This window comes from Epinephelus lanceolatus, chromosome 18 (assembly GCF_041903045.1).
Source record: "Epinephelus lanceolatus isolate andai-2023 chromosome 18, ASM4190304v1, whole genome shotgun sequence".
NCBI classification, from domain to species: domain Eukaryota; kingdom Metazoa; phylum Chordata; class Actinopteri; order Perciformes; family Serranidae; genus Epinephelus; species Epinephelus lanceolatus.
The window spans coordinates 11,305,165-11,323,232 of record NC_135751.1 but is presented as its reverse complement, the minus strand read 5'-3'; the positions used below and the strand labels follow the sequence as shown (position 1 = coordinate 11,323,232).

The 18,068-nt window shown below is 40.6% G+C and overlaps 1 protein-coding gene across 6 annotated transcripts in view; it reads left to right on the top strand.

Annotated features, from left to right (window-relative positions):
* The window catches only part of LOC117268171 (RNA binding protein fox-1 homolog 3-like), a 462,203-nt gene that overhangs the window by 95,198 nt on the left and 348,937 nt on the right, over positions 1–18,068 (top strand). For all 6 annotated transcript variants that reach the window (XM_033644388.2, XM_078161644.1, XM_033644391.2 and 3 more), the window contains exon 3: positions 1,935–2,031. The gene's annotated coding sequence lies outside the window, so the exon portion shown is untranslated. The remainder of the gene's footprint in view (positions 1–1,934; positions 2,032–18,068) is intronic.

The window sequence follows — 18,068 nt, the reverse complement described above, 5'->3', positions numbered from 1 at the left end:
AATGTAAAAAGAGGAGAAAACTGCATTCTCTGTGTGTGGGTGTGTGCGTGCATGTGTGCATACATGTTTTGCATGTGTGTGTGTGTGAGTGACTGATCTGAGCTGCAGTTCAGACAAGGGCAGGGATGTTAATGGTGCTGCTCAGTAAAATGACCCTTACATCCGTTTCTTCATACATTTTACATTGCTTCAGAAGTCCTCATATTTTCCCCTTGTCAGCACTGTTTGTGTATCATTGTTGTGTTGGATGTGTGCGTGTGTGCGTGTGTGTGTGTGTGTGTGTGTGTGTGTGTGTGTGTGTGTGTGTGTGTGTGTGACCTCTACAACAAGCTCCGCGCCCTCTCGGACCTCTGCTTGTCTCTTTGTATGTACCTGCTCATGTTAAGGCTGTTAAATCGCACTCAGGATGCATTTTATTCAGCAGTGAAGCAGAATGTTACGGTCGACCTCTGTGGATCACAGATGCTGTCCCCAGTGCCTCATTACTGACAATTTATATAATCTAATGTTACTTGAATCACTCGCTGTGCTGGCATATGTGTTTATTTTTAAAACAGCTTTCATTCAGCGTTAACACTACAACCGCCGAGATGCTATGAATCCCTGCAAAGTAAACCAGCAGGTGGGCAGCTGAGCGACTGACCACGTCTTTGACAAAAAAATTTCAGGGACAACCTTCATGGCCTGACTGCAAATGAGCGGAAGCCTCACAGTTTGATTTGTTGGATTCTGTGCTCGTGCCAAAGCCCGTTACAATTTTCATAAGGATTCGACACCAGCGTGGCCACACTTAACTATCTGTTATGGATTATGAGCTAACCTTCCACCTCAGAATCTTATTTCTTACAGCAGTGTTGGATGTGAAAGTTTTTCCACGTTTTTATGAATGTGAGCAGCGGCATTAAAGTACAACTGCTGTGAACTCGGTGCACATATTTTATCCCATCATTAGAAAACTCTGCGTTTTAAAGTCTTATTTCGTCTTTGCAATATATCAGTAATTAGGGAAATTTGTGAAAAAGTCTGGTGAAATCCCATGAAAAGACCAAAACCAGCAATTAATGCATCTACTAACAAGGAGTGTGTGTGTGTATCCAAAGCCTGATATATCTTCTTCCTCAGTGCTATAATGTGCCATTGTTGTCCAAAAACTCTTAAAAACACATCAGTGAGCCATACTGTTGCACTGGATGACATATTCCTTCATTACCATGAACACACACACTGTAGTTTGTTTTAACTCCCACCTCCACCATTCTGCTGCTGGAAATTCTCACCATAGCAATAAATGTATATTCATCCACTGCTAAAAATATTCTCCGACAAATGCATAGTTTCCTCCTGTTTCAGTAACATTTGTTAAAACCTACAGTGGTCAGCTGTTATTGAGCCTTTTTTAAGAAGAAAAATAAAGCTACAACATTGTGAAGTGTTTTTAAAGATTTGAGTCTTTATTATAAAAACTAGTAGGCTTGGAGCTGAGAGCCACAGACAGGGTAGGCAAGTTTTGAGAGACAGACACGTTGTGGCTTTGGTCTTGTCATGGGTTATTGACAGTAAGAAAGCCATAAAAGACCTCAGGATCATCCTTTAACTGTTAATTTTCTAGCTCACTACATAAAATGTCCATCAGCCATTAATTACTCTGTGAGATAAATGATTGAAATACAGAGCAGAAACAATACTTCCACTTTTCCGATGTTTCTCCTCTCAGTCATAGTCCCATGTCAACTGAAGGGACAATGACTAAGAGGTAACCACTCTTTATTATAACTTTATTTTAACATGTATATGTAAAGAGGAAATAAGATCACAAACAACAACATTTTAAAGTACTTAACTGTAAAAACTTTACTGTGATTTCAAGCCTGGTTTTATAACCTGATTGAGTAACATATCACTGTCCAACACACTGTTTGCTCTTTGTCTTACAGAAACTGATTGGCATAGTGTGGCGTTGGCATTGGACTTCACTCTGAGCACCAGCAACAAGTGATTTCTCCTCTTCTCAACACCTCCAGCCTCTGACAGGTAGGATGACTCACTTTCACAAGACCCTATATTACCGATGAATGATATCTGTAGCAGTGAACCTAAGGGTAAAAGTGGAGAGTATCCTCACACTAGGGTTGCCAAAAGTATTGATACTCTGAAAAGTATCGATATTCAAACGCTGTATCCGGATACAATACTAATTTACAAAAGTATCGATACTAACAGTGCACGCCACCTCAGCGCCTGTCGGGTGCGCGCAACGGGTCTGACAGACGCGCTGTGCAGACAGCGTCTGGCAGGCACAGAGCCCTCGCTGCAACCCGGCTTGTTGTTGTCACTGTGCATGCATGCACACATTTCTGTTGCTGTAATATGGCCAGCGCGGCTGCAGGAGGATCAGAGCAGCCAGTTTTGGTGAAAAATGATAAAGGAAAAAGCCCTCTTTGGAAATATAATATATTACTGTATAATATATTAATAGACAATGTTAGTTTAACAGGACAACACAATTATGTGTGTCTGAAAAGTTATGTTAACTGTAAAGTCACAGATTGAAGCTGAAAAAATGTTTGGTTTCTCCCGTAACCCCTGGTTCTCTGATCACATAGTGAGGTAGAAACAGGAGCATCCTGAGCCTAAACTACCAACTCTATTTAATGAGCAACGAAAATATGGTGCCAATTCACCAGAAGCACAGAAAATAAACAGGGCTGTAGATAAATACATTTGTATGGACAGATCTTGTTTCTGGTTGTTATTTATTTTGGGGGGATTTTTTGTTGTTATCATTGATGTTACTGTTCTGATCTTTATTTAAAAAATGACATACCTCTTAATTTTTTGCTGCTGTATCGAAAATGGTATCGAGTATTGAATATTTTCCTGGGAATCAATATCGAGTTTGAAATTTTAGTATCGTGACAACCCTACCTCACACTGGGTTAAAGCTTGAAAACTTTTTAGGACAAAAGAACGGCAAAGGTTCAACCCTGCTGGGAAACTACCAACATGACAAAGAACAAGATCAGAGGGAAGTTACTAAACAAAGATCTACAGTATATATGAAAAGCTTACAATACAACCCATACAAGAAATTGCAAAAGTTATAGAAAAAACAACAATACAAACTGAAAAAGCAGTATTGTAAGTAGATTACTAAATTGCATGACACCACAAAATATTCAATAGAACCCACTGACCATAAAAAAAAAAAACAATATCTATATACAGCAGAGAAAAAATTAGCACAACAGTCTGTGCTCTCAGAATTTGGGATGTAATGAAATGTTTCATAAAGAAATAAACATCTATTTTTTTTTCTAACATGCACACACACGCAAAAACTATTATGGCTCAGAAAACTAAGTATAAAAAGTAAAACTCATTTGCTAGGGCCGAGATGACCTAAAACTAAAATTAATAAAACACAGAAATCTTTTTCAGTACACTGCGTCTGTACCGTCTCATTATTTAGCTCATCTTCTAATTAAAAGATGTCTCAGCAGGTCTCTAAATGCCATATTGACTTAAGTTACAAACCACTGGACAACAAAGGAATACCATTTTTCTTCTTTTGCCATTTTGTGTAATGAGCCACTGTTTCCACGTCCCTCTGCACAGTGTAAAATGAAGTAAAAATGCTTTCTTCTTGTCAGCTCGTGCTTTATGCAGACGGTTAAAAGACATCAGAACAGACTCATTGGAATGATAATCTGGTATGCGTCTGCACTTATGGAGAATATCTCGAAGCATGTCAGACTTGCATCAAAGCCGTTGTTGTAATTTTCTTTTCAAGGGCAACTTGAAAGAGGAGTCAGGAAGAAAGTGGCATTAGTTTCTTGTTTTCTCCTACAAGGCAGCCGGTTCAAAAGTAACCCAGCGCTTTCTGATGGGAATGTAGGATGATTCAGCAGGAACCCAACAGCCCATCTGACTGATTCACATTTAAACATAAACAGAAATATGGCTGCTCCAGGGAGCTCCGCAGAGGAATGGAAAGTAGCCCCAAATTTCACAGCAGCAAATCAAACGGCTTTTTTATTTAACTCTTCCTTTCTGTTTTCCCTTTCTCTATGGCTCCCTGTAGCATTGTGCACACATAACAGCGCCTACTGATTGGGCTTATTTGAAGCACGTACCCTGACAAAAAAATGGAGAAGAGGAGATTTTCCCGTGTCACAACGGGATTGAATGTGGTTCTCCAGAAGAGGAGGGCCTGAGAGGATTATATGGCTCAGTGGGCGCTGTATTGTGTGGGGAGTGGATACAGCAGGTACCCACCGAATCCCAGCCAAGAGACAGACACAGTGTTGCTAGGGATAATGTTGCCTCCCAGCAATTAAACTCTGGAGGTTTTGGAGTGGTTTAGGAGGAAGCTTGTTAAATTATCCCATCGCTTCTTTCCCCTTTTCTCTCTCTGTCGCTCTGCCTCTCTGTTAACCACGTTTCTTCCTTTTTTACCGTTTGACTGGATGTAAACCTATAAGAGGAGTCATTTGCCTTGAATACTTTGCTGTTTAATTGAATCCTCCCCTGTTGGTTTATTACGTCTTTTTCAATCATGTATAGAATGCACAGAGATTGAGACATTAAAGAAAATTGCTCCTACACCCTCACTCTGTTGAGGTAAAGTGACACTAAAAATGCCAAAAGCTGCCAGTTGATGGCAGCTTTGAATTAGGAACATATAAGCTTTTATAAATCAAGACACTGAAACTCTGAAATAGTCATAATAATATGAATTTAATGCTTTATATTAAGAATTGCGTCATAAGCGGTTTACTCACTCACTTTTTACTAATTAATTATTTATTTGCACTGGCTGGTAGTTAGGACAATGTTAGAGGATAGAACTCAATGGTAATTCAGGAGCTGTATTAACATTCTAAATGATACCATAGACTTGTGTAGGATTTTCATTACTATGTCATATTAGGGTTAGAGGCACTATATGTCACCTGCGCTTCATCAAACAATCCATATATTATATTTGTCAGCAGGATTACTGAAAAACCACTGGCCTGGTTTTCATGAAACTTGGTGGGAGGTTGTAGCATTAACCCTGTTGAATTTTGGGGTATATTCAAAGCACGGGGTGCCTACGCAAATTATTTTTTATTTTACTTTTGTTAACATTGCAAGATGCATTTGGCATTTGGATGCATTTTGGGCATTTGGCCTTGGTAGAGGTTTCCACTCTCTGCGTGCTCTTCTCGTGACTTTAATTGTCTCAAACATCAGTAATTCATGTAACGCTGAAAGAGCCATCCCTCTTGCATAATGACGTACTTCACTTTAAACACAATCTGCTTGTAATAATTCTGTACTTTGACTTAAGTAAAATTTTAAGAATTGTGAATGGACTTACTTGATGTACTGCTAATTTCAGTTAAAGTTATTATCCTTGAGACATGCCACATTGGTAATATTATTTATAGTCTGCATTTTTTCAGTAATCATTACTTATTGTATTCACATTTTGTAATCAACATTCTGGTAGTTTTTATTTTTAGTGGTGGAGTCTGCCATTCTCGCCGTGGATTCAAATTGACTGCTTATGCATTCACATCTACAATATGAGTTTGCTGACTGCACCAGTTGCCATTCTGTTTTATTCCCAGCCGGGTAGCTGCTCATGAAGTGTTTGTTACCCCCAGATTTCTGGGACATGTAGTATTAAAGGTCCAGTGTGTAGAATTAAGTGGCATTTAGCAGTGAGGTTGCAGAACTGAAACTTCCCTTGTGTGCCAAGAAAGCAGGAGAACTATGGTGGCCTATGTGAAAATGCGAATGGCCCTATCTAGAGCTAGGGTTTGGTTTGTCCATTCTGAGCTATTGTAGAAACAACATGGTGGACTCCATGAAAGAGGACCCGCTCCGTACATGGATAGAAACAACTTATTCTTACATACCAAAAGTGAAGGATCTGAATTAGTCTTCTATCTTTTGGCCACACAATAAAAAAGAAGAGATCTGCATTTAAACAGAGACTTGCTGTACATGATGCATTCAAGTACCTATTACCAAACAGAACATAACTTACACTGGTTCCTTGAAACTCATGCTGGATTTACTTTGTCTTTATTTTGCCTTTGACTTAAACCTCTATAAAACTCCCGTCTTGGTTTTGATTTTATGGGAGAGGTGGTGCTCACTAACTTTGACCACTGTCCTCGTCCTCGGGCAAACAAACAGTCCATTTCAAAGGTGAAAGTCCATGGCATTCCTCCTGGAAAAAAAAAAAAAAAACATTCTCTCATTTATTTTCAAATGTGACACTGTGCTTCCTAATACCCTTGGGACTTCTGTGTCCGTAGTTCCAGGTCGGTTCCCAACAGCGCAGCAGTGTTGCATTAACCTCTTTTCCGTACCCCTACACACACACATAGAATCACACACTCACACACACACCCCAAGGTAACTGTGGGTAGTAGAGCCCCAAAGCTTCGTCGTCCAGGACAAATTGGTAGCAAGCGGCTCATTTACTCGGAGCCGTCATGAATGGACTGTGCCGTGACTGTGTAAACAAGTGCAAAGACTCCCAAGGGCATTCCTGCATAAATAATGACTCCAAGAGATGTTTGCCATTTGTACCACTCACTGGTTGCAGACATGGGTCAGCTAGTCTCCTCTGTGGGGAGTCTTCAGTAAACAACAGCCGCCGTGTCCATTAACGACTGTGTGGAAAGTTTACCTGGTCACAGGTGCAAGGGCTGGTCTCCCAGGCTGGGGGATATTGGGAATTTACTTGGCTTCTTCTCCTGCTTGTATGGAAGCTTCTGGTTTTCGGAGACTAACTTACAGGCTTTCTGCTTTGGTCCAAACCGTAGTAGGGGGTAAAGCTTACAGATTTGCGTCATGATATGCTTATATTTGATTGGTTTACATTCACATTAACCATCTTACATCAAGACAGGACTCAAAAGTAGTTATTTAGTCATGAGGACATTTGAGAGATTGTGTTTTGTCATCCTGCTAGGGCAGAGATTTTGGCTGTAGGTGAGGAGTCAAAACGCATCATGTCTCCTGTCATTTTAGCCAAGCTTTGGCTCATCCACACTCTACTCTAAAAACACATGAAGCAATAGTTGAATACAAGTGCCATTTATTCTTTTGGGTATTTTTATTTTTTGCAGGTGTTGAATAAGGGCAGCTTCCTGTTATTGTTGGTTAATTTCTAACAAGTTGTTTTCCAGTTTTTCCTGGAAGGAGAAAAACACAACAGTTATTGGGACTCCTGAATGTCAGTTGTGTTGTTTTTTACCTCTTCAAATTGACCAGACTGAAAAATGTAGCATTCTTACAGGCCCTTTCACACAGAAAAAAAGATATTGTTTGGTTTTGCATCTAATTGCAATTATCCATGTGGCGAATGTTGCCTATGCGCCAACAACAACAAAGACATAACAATGGCAGAGAAAAAAAGGAAACTGAAGTTGTCAGACTGTTAACGTCAGGTCCTGACCAACGAGGGGCCTTCCTCCAAACTTTGGGCAAGGAATTTAAACGTGACAGAGAGAATCCACAAAAATGAGCTTTAGTTACCATCAGCTCTCTGAAGATGCTAGTAATTTCACTGTAATTATTAGTACTGGTCTTTGTTAATTTGACTTAGGCTCAATTGCATAGAAAGGGGCCAATTTTGCATCAAATGTATCCATATTACATAATTTTAATATGTGCAAATAGCACAAGAGCATTGAGATGTTATTTGCTTGGCAGTGCAGTTAAAGCACCCTTTGCAGGTGCTTTGTCACGATTTCTTATTGTCTTATTTGTGCAGGTTTAGCACCCACAAAAAGTGAACAGTCCTTTTGTAATTTTGTCCCTGAGTTTGATTAAATTGCTCCAAACTTTTTCTGTGTGAATGCGCCTGAGGTTGACATTAGAGGAGGGAGTAATGTAGCAGTAAGCAGTGCTTGTTGTTATGGTCTTATTTTGATTAAGCTGTTTCAGGTTCACCTTTGGTGTGTGGCTGAAAAATCTCTGTTTCTATGACTAAACAGTTTAGAGGACCAGCCTTTACGCCTTCTGGAGAAATTTTAGACAGTAGAGCAAAAGGTCAAAAATGATTTTTTTCTATGAAGAAGTAAGCTGTTTAATAGGTCAGGTTTCTTACTTGGGTGTCCCTAATTCAGCTATTAGATAATACTGGTTATCGTGAAGTCAGTCTGGTGCATTGCTTTTAAAATTTGTTGTTGAGATACTCCACTCTGAACAATCTGAAGTGCTGGACCAGCTGACTGACCGTCATCCCTCCAGCCACACAGCTGTGGCTATAAACTGCCACTGAACTGCACTCTTCCTCTTCACTTTGCTCAAGAAGCAGCGGTGCACTGACCTGATATAATCTCCAGCTCCATGAGCATTATGTTCTTTTGACTGTCGTTACTGCACGTCAGTAGCTGCCGGCAACTCTACAGTCAGCTATGTTTTTCGACGGCCACCCAGGCTGTGAGCAGCACTCCAAATTGTGTTTCATAATTGTTTGGCATATAGGTTTCCGCTCTGAGCGTGGGTTTGAGGGAGAATGGAAAGCAAGAGGATGTGTCAGTGGGAGAGAGGGGAAGAAATAAAGAGGAAGACAAAGCAACGCCCACTCCTCATTAGCTTAAACATTGCGTGTATCCGTTATCCTGTAAGATAACATTTGAAGAAGAAGGAAAAAAAGAAAGCGGAAGCCCACATCTACTGCGCCACAACATGGGATGGAGATATAAAACAAATCTCCACACTTAGACTCTGCCATCTGTTCATCTTGGAGAAGAGCATGCCTTTGCGACACTTTTTTCTCCCCTCCCTTAGAAACCATCAAGCTCTTTCAGAAACCAGACAGCTTGACAAAGTGACACGCCTGGATGCCAACCCTGTGGCTGCATGTTTTCTTTTTCCTACTTCCTTTAGAATTTCCACATAGTTTGCATATCTAAATCCAGTTTTTGATAGCATATGCGAAATACAATGTGACATAATACAATTTGAGCTCCATGTGAGAAATGGAATTATCTTGGTCATGATTGTCAGCGCTGTGTTACAGTAATCACTTTCTTCCAGGAGCGACGACGTGACTCACTCACAACTTGACCTGCTGTCATTATCTATTCACTCCGACAGTATTTATGCATTTGGCTTGATATTTTGTTTTCCTTCAGGTAAATTAGAAATGAATTTGGAAATGGAATAAATAAAGGAATGATGAAAAAATGAGTAATCCCCCTGCAAATTGGAACAAGGAGTAAATCCCACCGGCAGTAAATCCCCCACTGTTTCTATCTCTGTCTTTCTCTCTCAAAACGCTGTTTGGATGCTTCAGAGGAAGTGGTCGATCCTCACAGTGAAGACACGTCATGGGCTTCTTCTCTGTCATCTCCACAGCCAGACAAACACCCCGGTGGTCTAATTGATACAGGATGTGTTTTCCAGGTCCCCAGAGGAAGGTCACACCACATGAGACTGACACACTGTGAAGATAACAGAACACAGCAATGTTTGAATCTCAGTACCAAAACAATTTTAATTTTGATACCTTTATTTGAGGAGTATATAACCCTCTTTTTTCATTTAGCTATATAGGCTAAACCTCTCTGTTTATCATTTTTCTAACAAGATAAATCAGATCTTAGCCTAGTGCTAACTTTTAATACTAAACAATTTTTGATAATCAATTTGGATTGAAGTTCACTATCAAAAGTAATCATGTCAGTGGTTAATGCTGCATATCTTCATGGTGCATATTAACCAGAAATGCAAAGAAATATAAGCTAAAAAATAAAACAGGGCTCAAGGTGAAACCTACAGCTAACTCTCCAGAGGTAGAGTGGGAAAATGGCTCCTGGGGCTCCAGCCCCAAATTTTTTCTCAAACGCCCTAAATCTTTGTCTTTAAATTAACTTAAACTTTGTGCCATTCGGATATTATTTGCCTATGTTGTGTGTCCTACTGTTGTTCTCTAAATAAATCAAACATAATTGAGTAAACAATAATCTGTTGGCCTAACATTCAACTCAGAGTATAGAAGACCACATTTACTTGGTATTTTTGGGATCCTTGATTTGCAGTTAGAGCAGCTCAGATATTTATGGCATGGATTTAAATGTAGCAGATTTGTCATTCTGTTTACTCCACTCCAACATAGTTTAACAAAAATAGGCTTCAAGGTTAGTAGTGCTGTTTGCGTCAAATTCCTACCTTACCTGTGTTATATAACTCAAAATATTAGCATCAGACAACTGGCAAGAGTGAAAAATTTGTCATCCTCGACATTCACGGTGTAATGGTTTCAGAATGATAAAGACAGTTTATTCTTAAGTGATGTACAGATCAGATTTGTAGGCATTCCTTTATCTCAAATGGCTTGAAAGATAGTGGATATAGCAGCTGTAAAAGGGGAAAAACATCTGCAAGGGGGAGCGTGGCCCCAGGCCCCTCTAGATTTGAGCTCAGCCCTGAATGTTTACTGAAAGATCTGGCTCCGCCCCTGTAACACAGTGACACATTGTGAGACATTATGACAATTGTAGTGTCTGATCTCAAAATGTTGTTAAAATAAAACAGATATTTTTGCTTTTTTGAAAATCCTTAGACATAAAGACAAAAAACTTGAACAATTACAAATTAGGATATTTTATTTTTTAGTTTCTTTTAGTTTCCTGGAAAGAAATATGTAATTTAGTGCTAATTATATTTAAAAAAGAGATTACAGTCTTAGCCATTTTACTTAGGATTCAGTTGGCTGTGTCACATTTTTAAGCAGTTGTTGAAAGAACTGCTTCATTTATATCCAAGTAGATTTTTTATTTTATTTTATTTTTTTTGTTTCAAGATTATTTTTTCGGGCTTTTGCCTTTAACGAAAAGGACAGAGTGAAATGGGGTGAGAGAGAGAGCGGGGGGGGTGACACGCAGCAAATGGTTGCAAGCTGGAATCGAATCTGCGACCACTGCAGCGAGGCGTCACCTCTGTACATGGGTCGCCGAGACTCTCCACTACGCTACCGACGCCCCATATCCAAGTAGATTTTAATTTATTATTTGCTTCTTTATGGAAATTTCCTCAATGCATGTTAGACTATATGCTACTCTGTAAACAATTTTCCATTTAAAGTAACTCATATAGAGGGTAACAGTTTACCACTTTGTTTCCAGTATTTATCTATAATTACTCAGAAAGATCTCAGAGCACGTATAGTATCACTATAATACCAGCTGAAGTCGATTCTGAATAACGTATTCCAAAAAAAAAAAGGCATGGCATGCCCAGCTAAGACATGTATTGACAAAACCACAGGCCTGTAAACAAAAGGAGAAAAGACTAAACAAAAGCAGCTCAGGGTTTAAAACAGTATTGATACATTAAATGTTAACATGTCAGACAGACACTTGAATCAACTTTCCTCCTGATTGCAATGGATTAAATAGAGCACATGTCTCTCTGTGTTTTGGGCATTGGTATCTGGGCGTACACCCCGTCCACCTGCCTGTGCCAAGCGGTGACACATGGCCGGCTATGCATTATTTTTTGAGTGTTTGGCTGAAGCCTCGTCCTCTCTCCACGGCCCCTCAGCCTGCCTCCACAGGCTGTAAAGAGGACATCCATCAGGACAGGTGTAATTTGCCATGCAGTCATGCTTCTCTGCTAATACAATTTGTTAACCAGTTGCTAAATGCCGATGTGCGTGTGAATGTAAAGTATGACCCTTATGTTTTTCGAAGATTAGTTTTATTTTCTTTGAACTTAACCTAACTTTTACTTCTCTTTTAGAGTGTATTCTATTTCCATTCATGTCCTTTGAATTTCCAGCTGTTTTGTATGGACGCTGACTATCATAATTGGCTCGTTGGCTAATTAACTTTTGTTTTATCAAAATAATTAAGAATCTGTTCAAAGAACGGCAAACTTCTCTTTTAATCCTGTTGAACATGGTCGAGATGAAAAGAGCCCTTTCAACTCATAGAGATACAGTGATAATTTGGAGGCTTAACTGGTACTCAGTGGCTGAGAGTGACATGGTAGTCTACAACGGTCTGCGCTGTGTACTTCACACACCAAACTATTTGTTGCTTTGTGACATTGAGGTGACCCAGAAAATTCTATGTCATTAAATGCTTGGGAGAATTTTTTGCAGCTGACCTGAGTTTGTTCCAAGTTCGACTACACGTCGCCTGTTTCTCTCACTGGACTTTTGAGTGTCATCCTTTTTTGTCCATCCTGCTGTAATGAAATTCTACAATTACTGGGCTCTTCAGGTCTGTTTGTCCTGTTTTCCTACTGCTTCCCCCAGTCTTGCATCACAGTCCCAGCTTTGCACTGAAAGCTACCAAATGGGTTTCCTAGATACCCTCACACAATGCAGTTTAATTCTGGTTACACAACACTAGATGTCACTCCAATGTGCTGAGATTAGTTTGATGTGACTGCATTTGCCCACAACCTAGGTGGACATCCCTATTCGCCTTTTAGTGCATTTCCACACATCAGCTCGCATGCTTTCACATCACATTACATCACATATCCCCATAGTTAACCATGGATCAAATGCTTGTGTCATCCGAGTCGGAGATGCTGCCTCAGATAAGCAGATTTAAAGTGTGTGTTATTTGAGCAGAAAACTGAAGAGGGGTTAGCACTGTGGTGTGATCCTGGGTCTCAAGGGGAGGCTCCCGCTTGTCAGAATGTGCTGTTGCAGGATCTTCCTGATGAAGTCATTAAGAAGTCATTAAGAAACCATTAAGAATCATTAAGTCGGCGAGGTGGCACTCCAATGCGCGCACAGCGAAGCGCCAGGCATCAGGAAAACTTGTTAATCACGCAGTTTATTTGTTTCCCCAGTGTGAGACTGTAAATACTATGACAGTGTGTTGAAGTGTGCATCCTAATGAAAGTCTGTATTAGCTCCTTTGCCAGTGTGTGAACGCCCGTCTCCAGAGGGGCCACTCTCATCATCACACAATGGCTGCCTCCTCGCCAGCTAACTCTCTAAAGCAATAAACAAGACCACGCGTTTCTGATTCTGTTCACTCATTTCCCCCTCAATCGGCCAGGTGGCTGATTTATAAAATGGCAGAGATATCAGGGAGCGCTTTTCCCCCCTTTTTTTTGTCCTTCCTGTTGCGATTTGTGAACTTTGGGCTGCACACTCATGTATGTGCATGGGTATGTGTGTCATCATGTGTCTGCACTTGTCATGCATATAGGCATGCCCTTAGTGTTTTTCTAGCTGATTGTCTGTGACCACTAGAAGCCCCATACTGTGACAGGTCGGGAGGAGGAGGGCGCTGCTTGAAAAACCACTGAAGAGCTCTTATCTTACTCATTAGGCTTGAGCGAGATGTTGCCTCTCTCCATGATTATCTCCATACAGTAAATCTCTCATTAGGAGGTCCCTCTAAACTAAACCCTCAGAGACATGAGGCGGTCTCCTGGATGAGGAGGAAGGGACGAAGTCTCCAGTGCTGCCTGATGCTGCTATCAGCCAGACTTAGGCTGCATGGGATGATGCACTGATGTAAAAAGTTCCTTAAAGGAGCTATATGTAAGAAATCTAAAGCAAATAGTCGTAAAATCCTCCTAATATGTCACAGAGACTAAGGAATAATGTTCATATAACATAATGATCTCACAGACAACAATAATACAGCCGGAATATTCACATTTAAAAAACGTTTTTACAGTCCACAAATCATGTTTATGTTTTGAATTTGTGTTTTGGCTTGTTGCACCACCCACCGCCGTCTACCAGTCACGCAGTCAGTAGAGTCTCAGCATCAGTTAAAGTTACGACTGAGCTACAGCAGCACGGCAAGCAGCATTAGCAGTGTCCCGGTACATAGCATTAGCAGCCGGCTCCTCCTCAGCTGTATCCCGGCAGCAGCGTTAGCAGTGTCCCGGTACATAGTATTAGCAGCTGGCTCCTCCTCAGCTGTATCCTGGCAGCAGCGTTAGCAGTGTCCCGGTACATAGCATTAGCAGCCGGCTCCTCCTCAGCTGTATCCCGGCAGCAGCGTTACCAGCAGAGAAGCCGGACTTGCTCGAACGGTCCGCTGGAAAACCGAAGATCAAGGACGCGGCGACGCGGCCCTGCCACTGCAGCCGGCCGTGGGCAAACAAATCAGTCTCCAGCGTGCCGCTGCCGCAGTGCAGTAACCGTTTTGGCCACATTCTTACATACAGCACCTTTAATAACAGGAGGTGAGGGTGAAATGTAACTTTTCAGCCTGTATGTTATTTATTTTTTTAGATGTTTTACTTGGTGATAATGCTAGTATGCACAAAATAACATGAAAAAACCCTCATTTACACGAGATAAAGGAAAAAAACCTGTCAGGAAAACAACTTTGAAAAATCATGAAATGCCAAAGCTAATAGAATTTGAGGGATAAAAAATGATGGCTGACTAATCTGAAGTGTTAAAGAGGAGAAGCCTTAGCTTCCTGTCCTGTTCTTTGATTTTTCTGTTTTGTGCTTATCTCATATTACTCCACTTTTGGTGGCTTCAGCCCCTGTCATGGAGGTAATTAAGTTACTGTGTTAGCTATCAAGCTGTGTGATAAAACACTTCCTGCAATTAGTTGTGCTGGCTTTCCTCAGGTGTCTAAAAACAATGCAGGCGTACAATTTTCTCTGAAACTGCAAGAGGCTGCTGATGGCCTGCTAGAAGACAATACTACTGTTTTTTTTGTTTTGTTTGTTTTGTTTTTCAAATTTGATAAGTGTGGCACTTCAGCCCAATTGCCAGAATACCCAACTGTATGCTTCTGCAAATCATGAATATCTGAACATTAGTGAGTTTCATGTAGCATATATATAGAAACTTTATGTTTCTTTACATTTCAATTTTTATTTTTTGTTGTCCTAACACTATGGTAAACATGTAGTTGTGTTTGGGGGAAAAAACACTTGATTAGGGTCAGGAAAAGATCATGTTTTGCCTTAAAATACCCGGTTTGGTGGCCACAGACATGGCTGAAAATGTCCCTTCATCTTGTTAGAAATACCCAGTGTTGTTGCTGCAAACTTGGCTGGAGATGTCCCAATGTCTCCTTAAAAATAGCCTGTTTGCTGCTGTAAACAGAGCTGGAAATGTCCTGACGTCTCATTAAAAATACCCAGTTTTGTTGCTGCAAACTCAGCACGAGATGCCCTGACATTTCATTAAACTACCTGGGTTAAGTGCTACAAACACAGCTCTGTGATGTCTTGTTAAAAATACCCAGATTTGTTGCTGCAAACTCGGCTGGAGATGTCCCACCGTCTTCTTAAAAATACTGTCTGTATATCTTGTTGAAACTACACCGGTTTTTCACTAAAAATAAAACTATAAATGTCCTGAGGTCATTTAAAAATACTCGGTTTTATTGCTGCAAACTTAGCTGGAGATGTTGGACATTTCATTAAAATACCAGATTTTGTCACTACAATCACAGCTGGAAATGTCCCGATGTCTCATTAAAAATACCCAGTTCTGTCGCCACAAATTCAGCTGAAGATATCCCAACATCTTTAAGACGCCCAATTTTGGTCACCGCAAACATGGCTGGAAATGTCCTCAAGTCTTGTCAAAAATACCCAGTTTTGTGGCTACAAACACGGGAGCGTATCTATGTTTCCTGGGTTCTAAGTTCCCCACTTAACCCTGCAAAAAAGGTTCTATGTCCCCCGCTTACACAAAAAAGGTTCTTTGTTTCCTGGGTTCTATGTTGCCCGCTCAACCAAGCAGGAAACATAGAACCCTTTTTGTGTAAGCGGGGAACATAGAAGCTTTTTTGCAGGGGTTAAGCGGGGAACATAGAACCTGGGAAACATAGAACCCTGGAAACATAGGGATGACCCCACAAACACAGCTAGAGATGACCTAACATTTTGTTAAATAATATCCTGTTTTATTGCTACAAACACAGCTGGAAATGTTCTAGCAACTCGTTTAAAGTACCAGTTTTGTTGGTACAAACACAGCTAGAGATGTACCAATGGGTCGTTCACACACCTGGTTTTGTTGCTACAACAACTGAAAATCCGTGCGTTTACATGCACAGTAAAGTCGAGCCATGATTATAGCCTGACTAGGCAATTCAATTGGACTACTGTCCTTGTCCCAGTATACAAGCACAATAGCTGAATCGATATATTGACTGAAGTATGTAAGACTCAAGGTGACGATATGCCCCCTTTTAACTTAGTTTATCTTGGACCTTTTTCTGGTTAACCTATTACGTTACAAACCAAACAGTTGACAAACAAATTAGCTACTGTTAGCTAGTGACAAACCGGTACCGTGGTCTACAACTTTACAGCTCTGTACATTTCTTCCGTCCAAAAATGCACAGCTCTGGATGTAGACTCTGCCATGTTGTTCCTGGCTTCTACTTCTGTTATGCTTTTATTGCTATTTGACTTCCAGGTCAAAGACCAGGGCAAAAACTGTGGAGTCAGCACAGAGTGCCTCGGCCAGTTTGGGTCCGATTGACTGTATAGACCGACTCTATAGTCCGACTTTGAGAAATTCGATTAGGGATGCACCGAATATTCGGTCACCGAATATATTCAGCCGAATATTGCAAAAAAACACACATTCGGTATTCGGTGAAATAAGTTAAAAGCAAGGCCGAATAATAGCGGTGTGTTTTGATAACGCAATCAAACAGCGTGCCATGACAGGCGGAGTGAAATGTCGGCAGTGTGGTGATCCGCCCGTCACCGCACTCGCATTTGTGACTAAAAATAGTTTTGAGCAACAAAATAGGCTTAAATCATTCAGCACGCTGTGCGAGCAGCCTACAGATTTCAACCAGCAGCAGAAACGAAAGGCGAATCCCATCGGTTGTGGGTTGAACGGGGGTCACAGACACAGACAGTAACGTTAATGTATTCCTGTCAAATACGGCGGCCATCGGCTTACCTGGCGACGGAGAAGTCGGTTCCAATAATATCCTCTTCTTGGCATGACTGCCCAAAAGTACCTGAACGGCTGTGCCAGCCGAACACAGGTATGTGACGTGTCAGAGGAGAAACGAGCTGTTCACATTTCTCTCTTTCTGGTAGTAATGGCCCACAAACCTCACCGCACTTTAGGGACTGTTCTTTACTTATGAAGGGGAGGAGGGTGGCTGGTTGATTTTTAAATTTTTTTTTTTTTTGGATCCCCCCTATGTTAATCACTTATTGATGCTGTTTTTGAAGTATGAATAAGTCAATAAATAATTTATTCCACTGAAATATCATTGATGTATTGTAGAAAAGTCATTTATCTTTTCATAAATGACAAAAGGCACATCTGCCTCATTTTCGCCGTGGTATCCTGATACTACTCAGAACCATGATATTTTCATTGGTATCGCACAGTGGGTCCCAATATTGGTACCATGACAACACTAATCTGGAGGGGGTTCATCTGCAAAAACTAATGAAAAACTAAACAATGATGTTCGGTATTCGGTACTCGGTATTCGGTCAAGCGTTTAATAATATTCGGCTTCGGCTTCGGCCACAAATTTTCATTTCGGTGCATCCCTAAATTCGATCTAGTATGATTTTAGTCAGACTAACATGTTTACATGTATTTCAAAAGTTTGGTTTCAGTCAAACTACCACAATAAATCAATTTTCTCTAATGTCATGTAAATATACTGAATGTCTTGACCGCTCATCGAAAATTCTCAGTTTTGTCACTGTAAACAAGGCTGAAAATGTCCCGACATCTTACTGAATATATTCACAATTGTTGTGTGTTGTTCTTGTACAGTGGTCTGCTGCTGTCCCTTGCTTGTCAGCCAAGTTTAATTTGGGCTCATGTCTTCGTATCTATTCATTAATTTTACTCCCTTCATGGCTAATTTGGTTGGTTGCTTTAACAGAGAATAACCTATTCTAATGCCTGTTCATTTTAGAGTTTGCAGGGTCTAAAGCAGTTTCTAGGTCTTAAATTAAAAGATGTACACCTAGATGCTAGAAATTTTGGTCCCCCTGAAAACACCTCAGCAGCAGCTCTGACACGATAAATATCTGTCATCCCCAACATGTTCCAGGGCTTCTGTCCAGCTCTAGGGCCCCCTAAATCATTTAACGCCTCCCCCACTGCC